The sequence below is a fragment of the Neophocaena asiaeorientalis genome, unplaced genomic scaffold, assembly GCF_003031525.2.
Source record: "Neophocaena asiaeorientalis asiaeorientalis breed wild unplaced genomic scaffold, Neophocaena_asiaeorientalis_V1.1 scaffold15, whole genome shotgun sequence".
NCBI lineage: Eukaryota > Metazoa > Chordata > Mammalia > Artiodactyla > Phocoenidae > Neophocaena > Neophocaena asiaeorientalis.
Genome location: NW_020185328.1, coordinates 3238618 through 3251159, shown reverse-complemented (window position 1 = coordinate 3251159; position 12542 = coordinate 3238618). Strand labels below are relative to the sequence as shown.

The following is a 12542-nucleotide window of genomic DNA, read 5'->3' as shown; positions in this document are numbered from 1 at the left end:
CTATTCCCCATAGGGCCTTCCTTGCCTCACTGACACAACTGCAAGCAGAGTTAGGGTTTCCTTCTCGCCACTCAACAACAGAGGTACATATATTTGTTATACTGACACGTCCCCCACAAAGCTCTGAGTTTTCTGGGTCAGTTTAGGACCTAGCACAATGTCTGTCACATAGTCAATGCCCAATAAATGTGTTGAACACATGCACAAATATGTCTTAATGACTGTCATTTATTCTAAGACAATTGTTAAAAAATTTACTTGATCCTAAATATTTCTGGAGGCCAAAATCTGAGGACTTATACAATATTTTCTTTAGTAAATACTTCTATGGAATAATGCAACTGAGAGTGTAATTTGTTAGAGATTAGAAACTAAAGTTACTGAGAGCTAATTGGCTAGGTTTTCTTACTAGTTACGTCATTTCTGCTAGTTCTCATACAAAGGTATGGGTAGGTTGAATATACGCCTAGCAAAATTACAAATTACAATTAACTGCATGTCATTCATAAATGTGTACCTGTGAATATAAAAGATGCCAGATAATTAATTTTCTTATTTTGAATCAGACATATGTAACTGTCAAATACAGATTCTTAACAGTTTGATAAAGTTAATTAGTATATCAGTACCCACAAAATGAAGGCCGCCACAGTAGCCCAGCCCACGTAACAAATCTAAACCTAAGTCAGCCAGCACTTACAGGAAACACCTGTCAAGGAAACCTAACAGCAAATCGCAATCTTCCAACTCAGTTTTAGCTAGATTACCGTGCCCTAGAAAACAGGACCTGCTAGCCTTATGAAGAAATTCTCCACCTCTTGGCCAATGCTGCTTCTAATTCTTTATAAAACTCCGTCTTGCCCAAAATCCCTTGTGAAGAGTGCTCCATGCTTGCCAGGCACTGTACTCTCCCAATCCATGGACTGTTTTCCTTTGAATAAATGGCATCAAACACCTTACTAAATTGTTTCAGTTTTGTCACTTGATACATTTAACTCTTATTAGAAGTGGCTATGATGTTCTATGACAAAAGGGCAAATAATACAGGGGCAGGGTTCATGCCTGTCTTTTTTTTTTTAATGTTAACATCTTTTTATTCTCTGTGGTAGATACACAGAAATCTTTTCTATTATTCCACACTTTTCTGTATGTTTGACATATTACATAATTAAAATTACAAATTCAAGCCAAAGAAAAACATAGTTCTGTGATAAGATAAATCTTTTAAGTCCTCAGAAACCAGGTTATACATAAAAACTTACTGAACACACAAATAGATGGTGCTTCCATATGGAGAAACAGTGGCAAAAAAAAAACCGTTCTAATAAGGAGGATTTCTGAATATTTTACTTTCAAATCATCTAGCAGCTAAAAAAAAAAATACTGGACTTACAGCCAGAAGACTGGCTTAAAATAAAATACTACCTTGTTATTAATTGTGATTTGAGGAAATTTCACTTCACTTCTAAGAACCTACTTCAGTCAGAAGCTGAGTGAGGGGCTTCCCTGGTGGCGCAGTGGTTAAGAATCCGCCTGCCAACCCAGGAGACACGGGTTCAAGCCCTGGTCTGGGAAGATCCCACATGCTGCGGAGCAGCTAAGCCAGTACGCAACAACTACTGAGCCTGTGCTCTAGAGCCCGTGTGCCACAGCTACTGAAGTCCATGTGCCTAGAGCCCGTGCTCTGCAACGAGAGAAGCCATCGCAATGAGAAGCCCGTGCACTGCAACGAAGAGTAGCCCCCACTCACCGCAACTAGAGAAAGCCCATGCACAGCAACAAAAGACCCAACACAGCCTAAATAAATAAATAAATTTATTTATGTGTACCTGTGAATATAAAAGATGCCAGATAATTAATTTTCTTATTTTGAATCAGACATATGTAACTGTCAAATACAGATTCTTAACAGTTTGATAAAGTTAATTAGTATATCAGTACCCACAAAATGAAGGCCGCCACAGTAGCCCAGCCCACGTAACAAATCTAAACCTAAGTCAGCCAGCACTTACAGGAAACACCTGTCAAGGAAACCTAACAGCAAATCGCAATCTTCCAACTCAGTTTTAGCTAGATTACCGTGCCCTAGAAAACAGGACCTGCTAGCCTTATGAAGAAATTCTCCACCTCTTGGCCAATGCTGCTTCTAATTCTTTATAAAACTCCGTCTTGCCCAAAATCCCTTGTGAAGAGTGCTCCATGCTTGCCAGGCACTGTACTCTCCCAATCCATGGACTGTTTTCCTTTGAATAAATGGCATCAAACACCTTACTAAATTGTTTCAGTTTTGTCACTTGATACATTTAACTCTTATTAGAAGTGGCTATGATGTTCTATGACAAAAGGGCAAATAATACAGGGGCAGGGTTCATGCCTGTCTTTTTTTTTTTAATGTTAACATCTTTTTATTCTCTGTGGTAGATACACAGAAATCTTTTCTATTATTCCACACTTTTCTGTATGTTTGACATATTACATAATTAAAATTACAAATTCAAGCCAAAGAAAAACATAGTTCTGTGATAAGATAAATCTTTTAAGTCCTCAGAAACCAGGTTATACATAAAAACTTACTGAACACACAAATAGATGGTGCTTCCATATGGAGAAACAGTGGCAAAAAAAAAACCGTTCTAATAAGGAGGATTTCTGAATATTTTACTTTCAAATCATCTAGCAGCTAAAAAAAAAAATACTGGACTTACAGCCAGAAGACTGGCTTAAAATAAAATACTACCTTGTTATTAATTGTGATTTGAGGAAATTTCACTTCACTTCTAAGAACCTACTTCAGTCAGAAGCTGAGTGAGGGGCTTCCCTGGTGGCGCAGTGGTTAAGAATCCGCCTGCCAACCCAGGAGACACGGGTTCAAGCCCTGGTCTGGGAAGATCCCACATGCTGCGGAGCAGCTAAGCCAGTACGCAACAACTACTGAGCCTGTGCTCTAGAGCCCGTGTGCCACAGCTACTGAAGTCCATGTGCCTAGAGCCCGTGCTCTGCAACGAGAGAAGCCATCGCAATGAGAAGCCCGTGCACTGCAACGAAGAGTAGCCCCCACTCACCGCAACTAGAGAAAGCCCATGCACAGCAACAAAAGACCCAACACAGCCTAAATAAATAAATAAATTTATTTAAAAAAAAAAAAAAAAAGAAGCTGAGTGAGGAGCTGAATCATAATTTTGAAGATCCTTTTAGGTCTAATAAATAGATTAAATAACTAGGTAACTACCTTGTGTTATTATTGTCTGTTTCCCATAGAAATGAAATAGCTAAAGGCAAATAACTAATATATGAAAGCAAATAAATATATCCAATCTATACTAGTATTAAATCACTTTAGGTTTATTTAGGCTCCCAATTGAACAAGACTATAAAAAGTACAGAACCTGGACACAAGTACCATGCCTGTCTTATTTACTTTAACCCCAGTATCATGAAATTTACTTTAACCCCAGTATCATGAAAATGTTAAAAAAAAAAAAAAGCCTCACAAATTCCTTCAAATATTATTATGCCCCTGCTATGTTTCAGGATTTTCCTAGCCCCCAGAAATACATCAGAGAAAAAAGATAGGCAATGTTCCTGATCTCATGAAATGCCAGGTTCGGTATGGCAAACTCTCAATACAAAAACAAAGACGTAAGGGAGTAATGTGCTGTGATGAAAATAAACCAGGATAGGAAATGGGGGAGAAGGTGTTATCTGAGCTGAAACTTTATTAAAAGGAGGAAGCGAAGCAATCCAAGCAGAGGAAATAGCCAATTAGAAAGGTACTCAGGGTGAGAACAAGTTTGAAGCTTTCAAGGAAAGTAGGAAGACCATTTTCTTTGTTGATTAAAAGCTTTAGTTTATATTTCAGAGAGAGACTTATAAGAAAATCCTGTATCATTTGGAAAGTGAAATGAAAGAAGCATGCACAGGGAAGAGCCACCTGCTCATTTTTGGGAGTGGGTTTGGGAAGGCTTCCAGTTATATTTGAATGAAAATTATTACCAATCTCACTAATGGTTGATGCTATTTCCAAAGCAAAAAGTAACCTGTCATTTTGGCCTCTTTAATTATATTATGGCCTATTAGTCATGTTTGGCCTATACATGCATATTATAGTGCATAATTTCTGATAGGCTTTTGAAATATGAAACATAAGACTCCCGATAGTAGTGCCCTATTGCTCACAGGTGGGGAACTGCTACTACCACCACACTGCTAAGAAAAATTTAAGGAGGTGCTTGATATTGGAAAGAAAGTCTCTCAAAGAATATTAGAGAATAATACTTTATGCAAATCCTCAAAACAGTACCAATCCTATCAGTCATAATGAACAAGCTTTAGTTCTTTCCAGTATCAAGGTTCTAAAAGATCTCATGTATAAAAGCATGAAACTACACCCCTATCTTATACCACTCACAAAAATTAATTTGAAATGGACTAAAGACTTAAATGCAACACCTGAAACAATAAAACTCCTAGAAGAAAACATAGGAAAAACGTTCCCTGATGTAGGACTTGGGAACGATATTTTGAAAGTCGAAAGCATAAGCAACAAAATTAAAAATAAACAAGTGGGACTACATCAAACTAAAAAGCTTCTGTACAGCAAAGAAAACCATCAATAAAACGAAAAGACAACCTATGGAATAGGAGAAAATATGTACAAACCATATATCTGATAAGGGGTTAATAACTAAAATATACAGGGAACTCCAAAACACCTCACATCTGTTCGAATGACTAGCATCAAAAAGGCAAGAGATAACAAAAGTTGAGGAGGATGTGGAGAAAAAGGAACCCTTGGGCACTACTGGTAGGAATGTAAATTGGTGCAGCCACTATGGAAACAGAAACACCATGTTGAGATGTCTGTATCCCCATGTTCATAGCAGTATTATATACAATAGCCAAGACATGGAAAGTGTCCATCGATGGATGAATAGATAAAGAAGTTATATCTAAAAAACAAAGAAACAAACAAAACCAAACTCACAGAAAAAAAGATCAGATATGTGGTTATCAGAGGTGGGGATGAAGGGAGGGAGAATGAGAAGAAGGTGGTCAAGTGGTACAAACTTCCAGTTATAAGATAAATAAGTACTTGCGATATAATGTATGACATAAGTATACTTAACAATGCTGGATGATATATATGAAAGTTTCTGAGAGAATAAATTCTAAGCATTCTCATCACAAGGGAAAAGTCTTTTTTTCTTTTTCTTTTATTTTCTATCTATATGTGATGATGGATATTAACTAATTTTGTTGTAATCATTTCAAGATATAGGTAATTAAAATTGTGATGCTGTACACTTAAAACTTATACAGTGCTGTATGTCAATTATATCTCAATAAAACTGGGAAAAAGAACAATTGCAATAAAGATATTTCTAAGGAAAAGAAAAAGACCTCATGTATTTAAATGGAAATTCTTTAATTAAAAGATAGAATAGCCCCAGGTATGTACAATAACTCTACCCACTGGACACCATGTTCCCAGTTGGGTAAGTCAACTTACCTGTTACTGTTAGCCACCTTTGTTCACACTACTGGAAAAGATTGTAGAGTCCTCTACATCGGGGTTCCCAATCCCCTGGCCACACGGCTATGGGTTCAAGGCCTCTTAGGAACCAGGTCGCACAGCAGGAGGTGAGCAGCAGGCAAGGGAGCGAAGCTTCATCTGTATTTACAGCCGCTCCCCGTTGTTTGTTGTTCGCATCACCAACTGAGCCCCGTCTCCTGTCAGATCAGCAACGGCATTAGATTCTCATAGGAGTGCAAACCCTACTGTGAACTGCGCATGCGAAGGATCTAGGTTGCATGTTCCTTATGAGAATCTAATGCCTGATGATCTGAGGTGGAGCTGAGGCAGTGATGCTAGCACTGGGGAGTGGCTGCAAATACAGATCATCATTAGCAGAGAGGTTTGACTGCACAGAGACCATAATAAGTCAATTGCTTGCATACTCATATCAAAACCCTATCAGTCAGTGGTAAGTGACAATTAAGCTGCATCTTACAGAGTAGACTGGACATAAGCAACACACTTCAGGTGTCACTGTCTCCCACTACCCTCAGATGGGACCACCTAGTTGCAGGAAAACAAGCTCAGGGGTCCTGATCTCAGGGGTCCTGATCTCCCCCCCCCCCCCACCCCCCCAGCCCTGGTCTGTGGAAAAATTGTCTTCCATGAAACCGGTCCCTGATGCCAAAAAGGTTGGGGACCGCTGCCATAAATTGACACAATTTTGCAAATCTGCACAAGCAACAGGTCTTTTACCAAATTAGTTGTTAAGCAGCTCTTTCCCTCTACCAAATATACTCTTTGAGGACAGGGAAGGCAATGTATTCATCTCTGTGTTTCTGATATCCAACAATATTTTACTGGAACAAAGTAAGCATTTGACAAAAACGTACTGAGTATCATCTGTGTGCTAGAAGCTTTACAAATGCCTTACACAATCTACTCAACAAAGGCTTGGTGAATGAAGGCAGGGATGCATTTGTTAGATTTACAAGGAAGTTTGGTTGAGAAACTCTCAAAGTATTTGGCTATACATTTTCCCCCCATAGCTATAGAAAGCAGTAAGAAAAACATGGGAAATAAATTGCTGCTTACAAACCATAACTTAAAAAAACACAAACTTACCTGCAGATCTGTTTTGTTTTTCTACTTCTACAAATTAGGTAATTGTATTTCTCTTCTATTTCTATTAATTGGATGATTCTATAATGATTAGTATCTACTTCAAAATCATAATTATAAATCCCACACTCCCTTTTCTGCTCCATCTAAAATGAAGGGGAGAGACTAAAGGATAAGTCAGCATTAGGGGGCTAATGGACAGAATGATGGACAGACACACACCAGAACAGAAAAAGTCTACTTACTTCCAAATACTTATTTTGTTAACTTATATTGTCTGTCAATAGCAGAAATTCTATATCTACATTTTAAAATTGACAGCACAGGGTCTGTGAACACCTTGAAACTGTGGGCAAAAATCTGTATTTTTCATTTTATTTTTCAAAGTTTGTTTTTATGATTAACAGAGAGAGAAAAGGAGTTTGAGCATTAGGATACTATTGCCTAAAGCCACATGCACAGTACTCTCAGCTGTGGGCCATACAACCACAATCAATTTATTTGTAACAGATTTATTGGCGTTTGGATTGAATAGAGTCAACAGAAATATTTGGAGGGGAAAGCTCCAGGTACTGACTACTCACTACTATCCTCTATGTTATATGAGATTTTTTTACTCTCAACTGAGAAAAGGCCATTTGAGGGACTGCTTCATAATCTTAAAAAAAAAAAAAAAAAAAAAAAAGTGAAAAAAAATCCAGTACTTATATGTATCTTTAGTCTAAGTAAATAGTTTCAAGCATTTTAATACTAGAGAGTTTTCCCTGATCAAGGAATTAGACATCTGTACAATTTGAGCTCTTTTTCCCCTTATGCTATAAAATTAACTTTCTCATCATGAAGGAAAATTATTTCTAAAGAGTCTTATGAAACTGGTAAAACTGAAAGTGTACTCAACTCAGTAATTTGAGGATCTACATTAACTGAATGCTTTTAAAATGTGCTTTAATCCTCAGAACACTTAAAAGGTGCTACAGTGATTAAGAATGCAGGCCTAGAGTCAAACCAAAGGGGCTCTGCCACAATTAAGGTATTTGCAATCTTTGGCTCATTACTTTGTGCTTCAATTTCCTCATTTGAACAATGAGGATAATAATAATTTCCAACTCACTGGGTTGTTTTCTGGATGAAGTGAGAATACAAATGCTTAGAAAACATAAATATCAACTACTATTATCATCCCTAATCTACAATTTTAAAACTTTCAGTTTGAAAAATGTTTACCTCAACTGTGTTCCACTTTATACCATCACTCTATTTTAGGCTAGTACCTTGGACTATTACTACTTCATCATTTACGTGAAAGATATGAATCAAAAGAGTTAATTTATACAGTGAGAGGAGTTTCTTACGTAAGATCCCACATTTTAATATAGGCTTTTGGTGGCATATATTTTTTATAAAAGATTATAAAATAATAAATGTAAAATATTAAAGCTATATGAGTGTAAAAAAGTAGAAGTCCCTCATTCCCATTCCCCTATGCATGTTCTCAACTACTGTAATAGGCAGTGTGAACCTCAATATCCTTATGTGAAAAATGGAGATAACGATACCACTTAAAGTTTTTAAGATTAGAAACATTATGGATATGAAACACCTAGCACAGTGCCCAGGACATAGGTACTCAACAAACGCTTTATACCATTACAAGAATGTCTGTGTTCCACTTCCTCTTCTCTTCAACAGGTGAATAATAACAATAATACTTCTGGTTACTTCTGGTCTAACCTTAGAGCATTACCGTCAAATGTGAAAATACTTTGTAAGTGGTAGTAAACATGTGAAGTATACTATTATTAGATGCTCTTTCTCCTTTAAGAGGCTGCTGCAATGGAAACATGATGACAGATTTCAGATTTTCATATTCATTTTGTTCCTAAAGCAGCACTTTACCAATAGCATGTGTAGATAGATGACAGCTAAACAAAACATTCCTTTTTTGATAAAACACAAATGCTTCATGGAAAACTCTTGCTAGGAAGGCTTCAATTACTTTTCCATATTTTTAGAGCAAGATTGCTATTCTAATTTTCAAAAGACAACTCCACATATGCTTGATCAATCTTAAAAGTACTGTGAAAAAAAAGTACTGTGACATGGGTCGGAGCAACAGACTATCAAATAACCAAAGCACCGATTAAAAAAAAAAAAAGCAAAATATTAGTAAATACACAAAACAATCTGAATTTTTGATACACGCTAAAGCGAAAGGCCACAATGCTTTTTTCCTTCAATTTCCATCTCAGCCACTTTTAACTATGAACTGCAGTTAGTTTTAAGCCACAATTAGCTCATGGTGAAGTCTAAAGCACGTGGAGTCATTGATCAAATAATTATTTTGAAGGAAGGAAGAGATAGTGGAAAGGTAACTTTTTAGGAAACGAGGAATCAAAAGAGAAGCAAAAAGGTCAGGAGCTCTATAATGGAAAAATATCAAAGCTTTATTAACGGCAGATAAATTTAGTGATGAGTGCAAAACATGTATCTCTACAAAGATGAAGAGCAAAAGCTCTGGGTTCACAGATTTGCACTGTGGAGACCAAGTATTTAAATGTTCACTAGTATTTCAACCCCCCCAATAATAGTACCCAAATCACTTAAGTATATGTAACTGTGATATTTTAAAGGATGAAAAAAAAATGATGTAGAAAAAAAGTAGTGGACACTCTTGAAGGTATTGTGAAAGTTAAGCTAACATTTTTCTTAATTGCGAGTATAAATACTCCACCTCCAAATTTAACAAATTTTTAAATAAAAATCTATCAATTGTGAATGTCAACAAACTATAAAATTATTACTATTTCCCCCGTATCAACTTCAGTTGGTACTAAGAATAAAGTTTCAGGGGCCATATCTTGTCTCATTAAAACTGTTGGGGACGTTTGCTTATATAGAACTTTTACCATGTATAATTATTTAATATCTCTTTTTGAAGTATTGAGCAAATGGAGTTGCAAGCCAAATCCATTGGAATAAAAATGTTGGCAGGGGTGATATAAAGTCAAATTTTAAAATAGTGGATTTTGATTAAAATGATTTTTCTTTAAACAGATTTATTTGGTACTGGTTTTGTATCTGTTAACACAAAGAAAGAATAGTATTATGAAGTACATTCTCAGATTTGGTGCCCTAATTTTATCTCTGTATAACTTTACTACTTTAAACAAATTCATAAAACCTATACAATTGATGTTAAAATTAAGACTTGAAATCACACAACACATTAATCTTGGAAAAACGATCAAGAAAACAGCTATTAAATGTTAGAAGTAAGAATCACTAGGGATAATGGGAAATATTTTCAGCTGATTTTAGAAAAAGAAATAATACCATAAGTGCTTTTTATTTAGTGACATAAGCGACTGCTTTATAACCACCACCTGTGTTTTAGCTTTTTTTTTAACAGACTATAAACAAAAAAAACTAAAAGTAATTAAGATAAAGAAACTTAAAAAAAAAAAACTTCTTCCACTTCATGTGAAAAACATTAGCAATGTAAAAGCCTTTTTGTAAGAGGAAAGTAAAAATATTTTCCTAAAGCTAGTGGACTGTAATTCTTTTACACTGAAAGTAGAGAGAAACATTTATATCAAATATTAAACCTCCTAGAGCAAGCTCACTGCTTCCTAATTCAAAAGTAAGAAAGGGAAGCACAGGGAACATACAAAGGATGTACAAATGAATAATCTAAAATAAAATGCACCGTCTCCAGAAAAAATTACCACACAAAGTTCCAATGACAACAAAATACAATTCAAAGCCACGTTTGAAACTATGAATAAATATGCAAAATATGTACTACCTTCAAGGAAACAGCATGTTTTCTACTGACTACTTTTAAGTTGGCAGTTATAAGCCTAAATGGAAATCAAATGGGCAAAATGCAATTTTCAAAGGAAACTAAAGATGTGTAACAAGCACCATTAAAGTTGAATATTTAAAACACGACGAGTCCATGTGCAATATAATTTTGCTCTCAATTTTGATAATTCAAACCAACTTATTTACAGAGTAAGGACAAACATAGAAAGAAAACTTTGAATAATAAGCATATGAGAACGTAAAAAGTTCAACTCAAAGAATACTTAATAAGCAATACATGTCAGGTCCAACAGCTCCAGTCAATAATGACAGTGTTAAAAAGTAGAATGTTCTCTCAATAAATAACGTTAGCATAAAACAGCAGTTCTCACAGATACGGCAATGTTCTGAAAGGTGAACATTATATTGATTCAGTATAGGCTAAATCTAAATCTCCTATTTTACAGAAAAAGAAAACTTCCTAGAGATGTCTGCAATCAAATTCACTTTGCTCCTGATGACATTAAAAAAAATTTTGCTCAAAAATTTGCACAAATTAATGCCATTTTCCTTTGCCACAATTTCTCAATTTGCCTCAATAAATTCATCTTACCAATTGTAGCTTTCAACTTTGAAAATATTTAACATGTAGCAATGTTCATAATAACACAGCCATGTTTTAAAATGTCTTATTAAATTTTAATGGTAGTGATAAGCTGCTCTATCTTACTTTGATAAGTCATGCTTTCCATTATGAAACACAACAGCATTCTTTGGCCGATACAATTCTTAGGGTCAATGTATTTTTGGTTTCTTCACTTTCTGTTTTCATTTAGCAAATCTAGAAGAGTGAAACCTTCCATACTTTAATAAAATGAATATATAAACAGTAGCTAGGCAAATTGTTACAAATGGCAGCAATGCAGTAGTCTCCAGCCCCTACAAAGGAGATATCCATTTCATATTATTTTAATAATCCATCTTTTTTTTAAAAGAAACAAATACTTTAGCTTCAATGCTCATGTTGAAAAAGGTTCGGATCTTTTGTTTTAATGCATTCTTTCGAAAGTAATACAATGAATATACAGTGTTAATTCCCACGAATATAACTATATATAACTACACTTTCTCATAAAGAAGCTCAATTAAGTTGATAAGCTTTCAGTTTGCATGAGTTTGAGATGAAACATGATTTTCCTGATTGCATGAGGTAGTAATTTTCACCCTCACTAGCTACAGAGGTACAATACACAGTGTAATACAGATATATACTTGTAAAATTTTTATACATGTCCGTTTGTATCTATTGAAGTTTACCACAAGAGTGCAGTCACTTGGATTTTTCAGAATTACTCTGCCATTAATCAGGATATGCTTCTCTTATACAAAATGCAACAATGTTTCAACATAATACTGTAATTAAATGTCAGTAATGAAATATTTAACTTCAAGTAGAAGCACAATAAATCAAAAAACTGTATCTTCCTTATAATTAAAAAAAATTAATCTAAAGAAGAATCTATTGTAGGGGGAGAGGTGGCTACTGTAAAATTTTACACTTGAGTAAATAATCCTCCAAAGGTAGGCTGCTACATCCTACAAAAGAGAAAAAGTGTTTTCTCTAGTAAATAATTACCTTCTAAAACATAATTGAAGTCTCCCTAAAAATGGTTCAAAGACAAAAGTTGAAAATGGTGAAATAAAAGCCACTAGGGAAATCATAATGATTAATAAGAAAGGTTTTAGAGAGAGACATCGATCTAGGTTCAAAGGCCTGGTCATACCACTTATAGAAACTTACAACTTTTGGCAAGTTTCTTAATCCTTTTTAGTCTTAATTTTTTCACCTGTAAAACTGATCCTTGCGCTAAATAAGAGATAGTAAAAGAGGTATTATCAGCACTGAGCCTGATACTTAGGGCCCAATAAGGTAACTATAATGATTATTGTCAAGACAAACTTGGGTCGGGGGGTGTTTATTAGCGACCTTGCAAAAACTGCTATGTTCCTTGCTTTAAAACCCACTCTGTTTGTTTGATAGTGTAATTACTGGTAGTTTTCTGCTGTTCACTTTCAATGCAAAGGACTCCATAGAATTAAG

At 35.2% G+C, this 12542-nt stretch overlaps 1 protein-coding gene across 4 annotated transcripts in view; it reads right to left on the bottom strand.

The window, feature by feature from the left end:
• SRSF11 (serine and arginine rich splicing factor 11) overlaps positions 1-12542 on the bottom strand; it is a 52563-nt gene that overhangs the window by 38863 nt on the left and 1158 nt on the right. Inside the window, exon 2 of one of the 4 annotated variants that reach the window (XM_024734525.1) lies at positions 5510-5730. The exons of the other annotated variants lie outside the window; for them this stretch is intronic. The gene's annotated coding sequence lies outside the window, so the exon portion shown is untranslated. The remainder of the gene's footprint in view (positions 1-5509; positions 5731-12542) is intronic. 4 annotated transcript variants of the gene reach the window in all.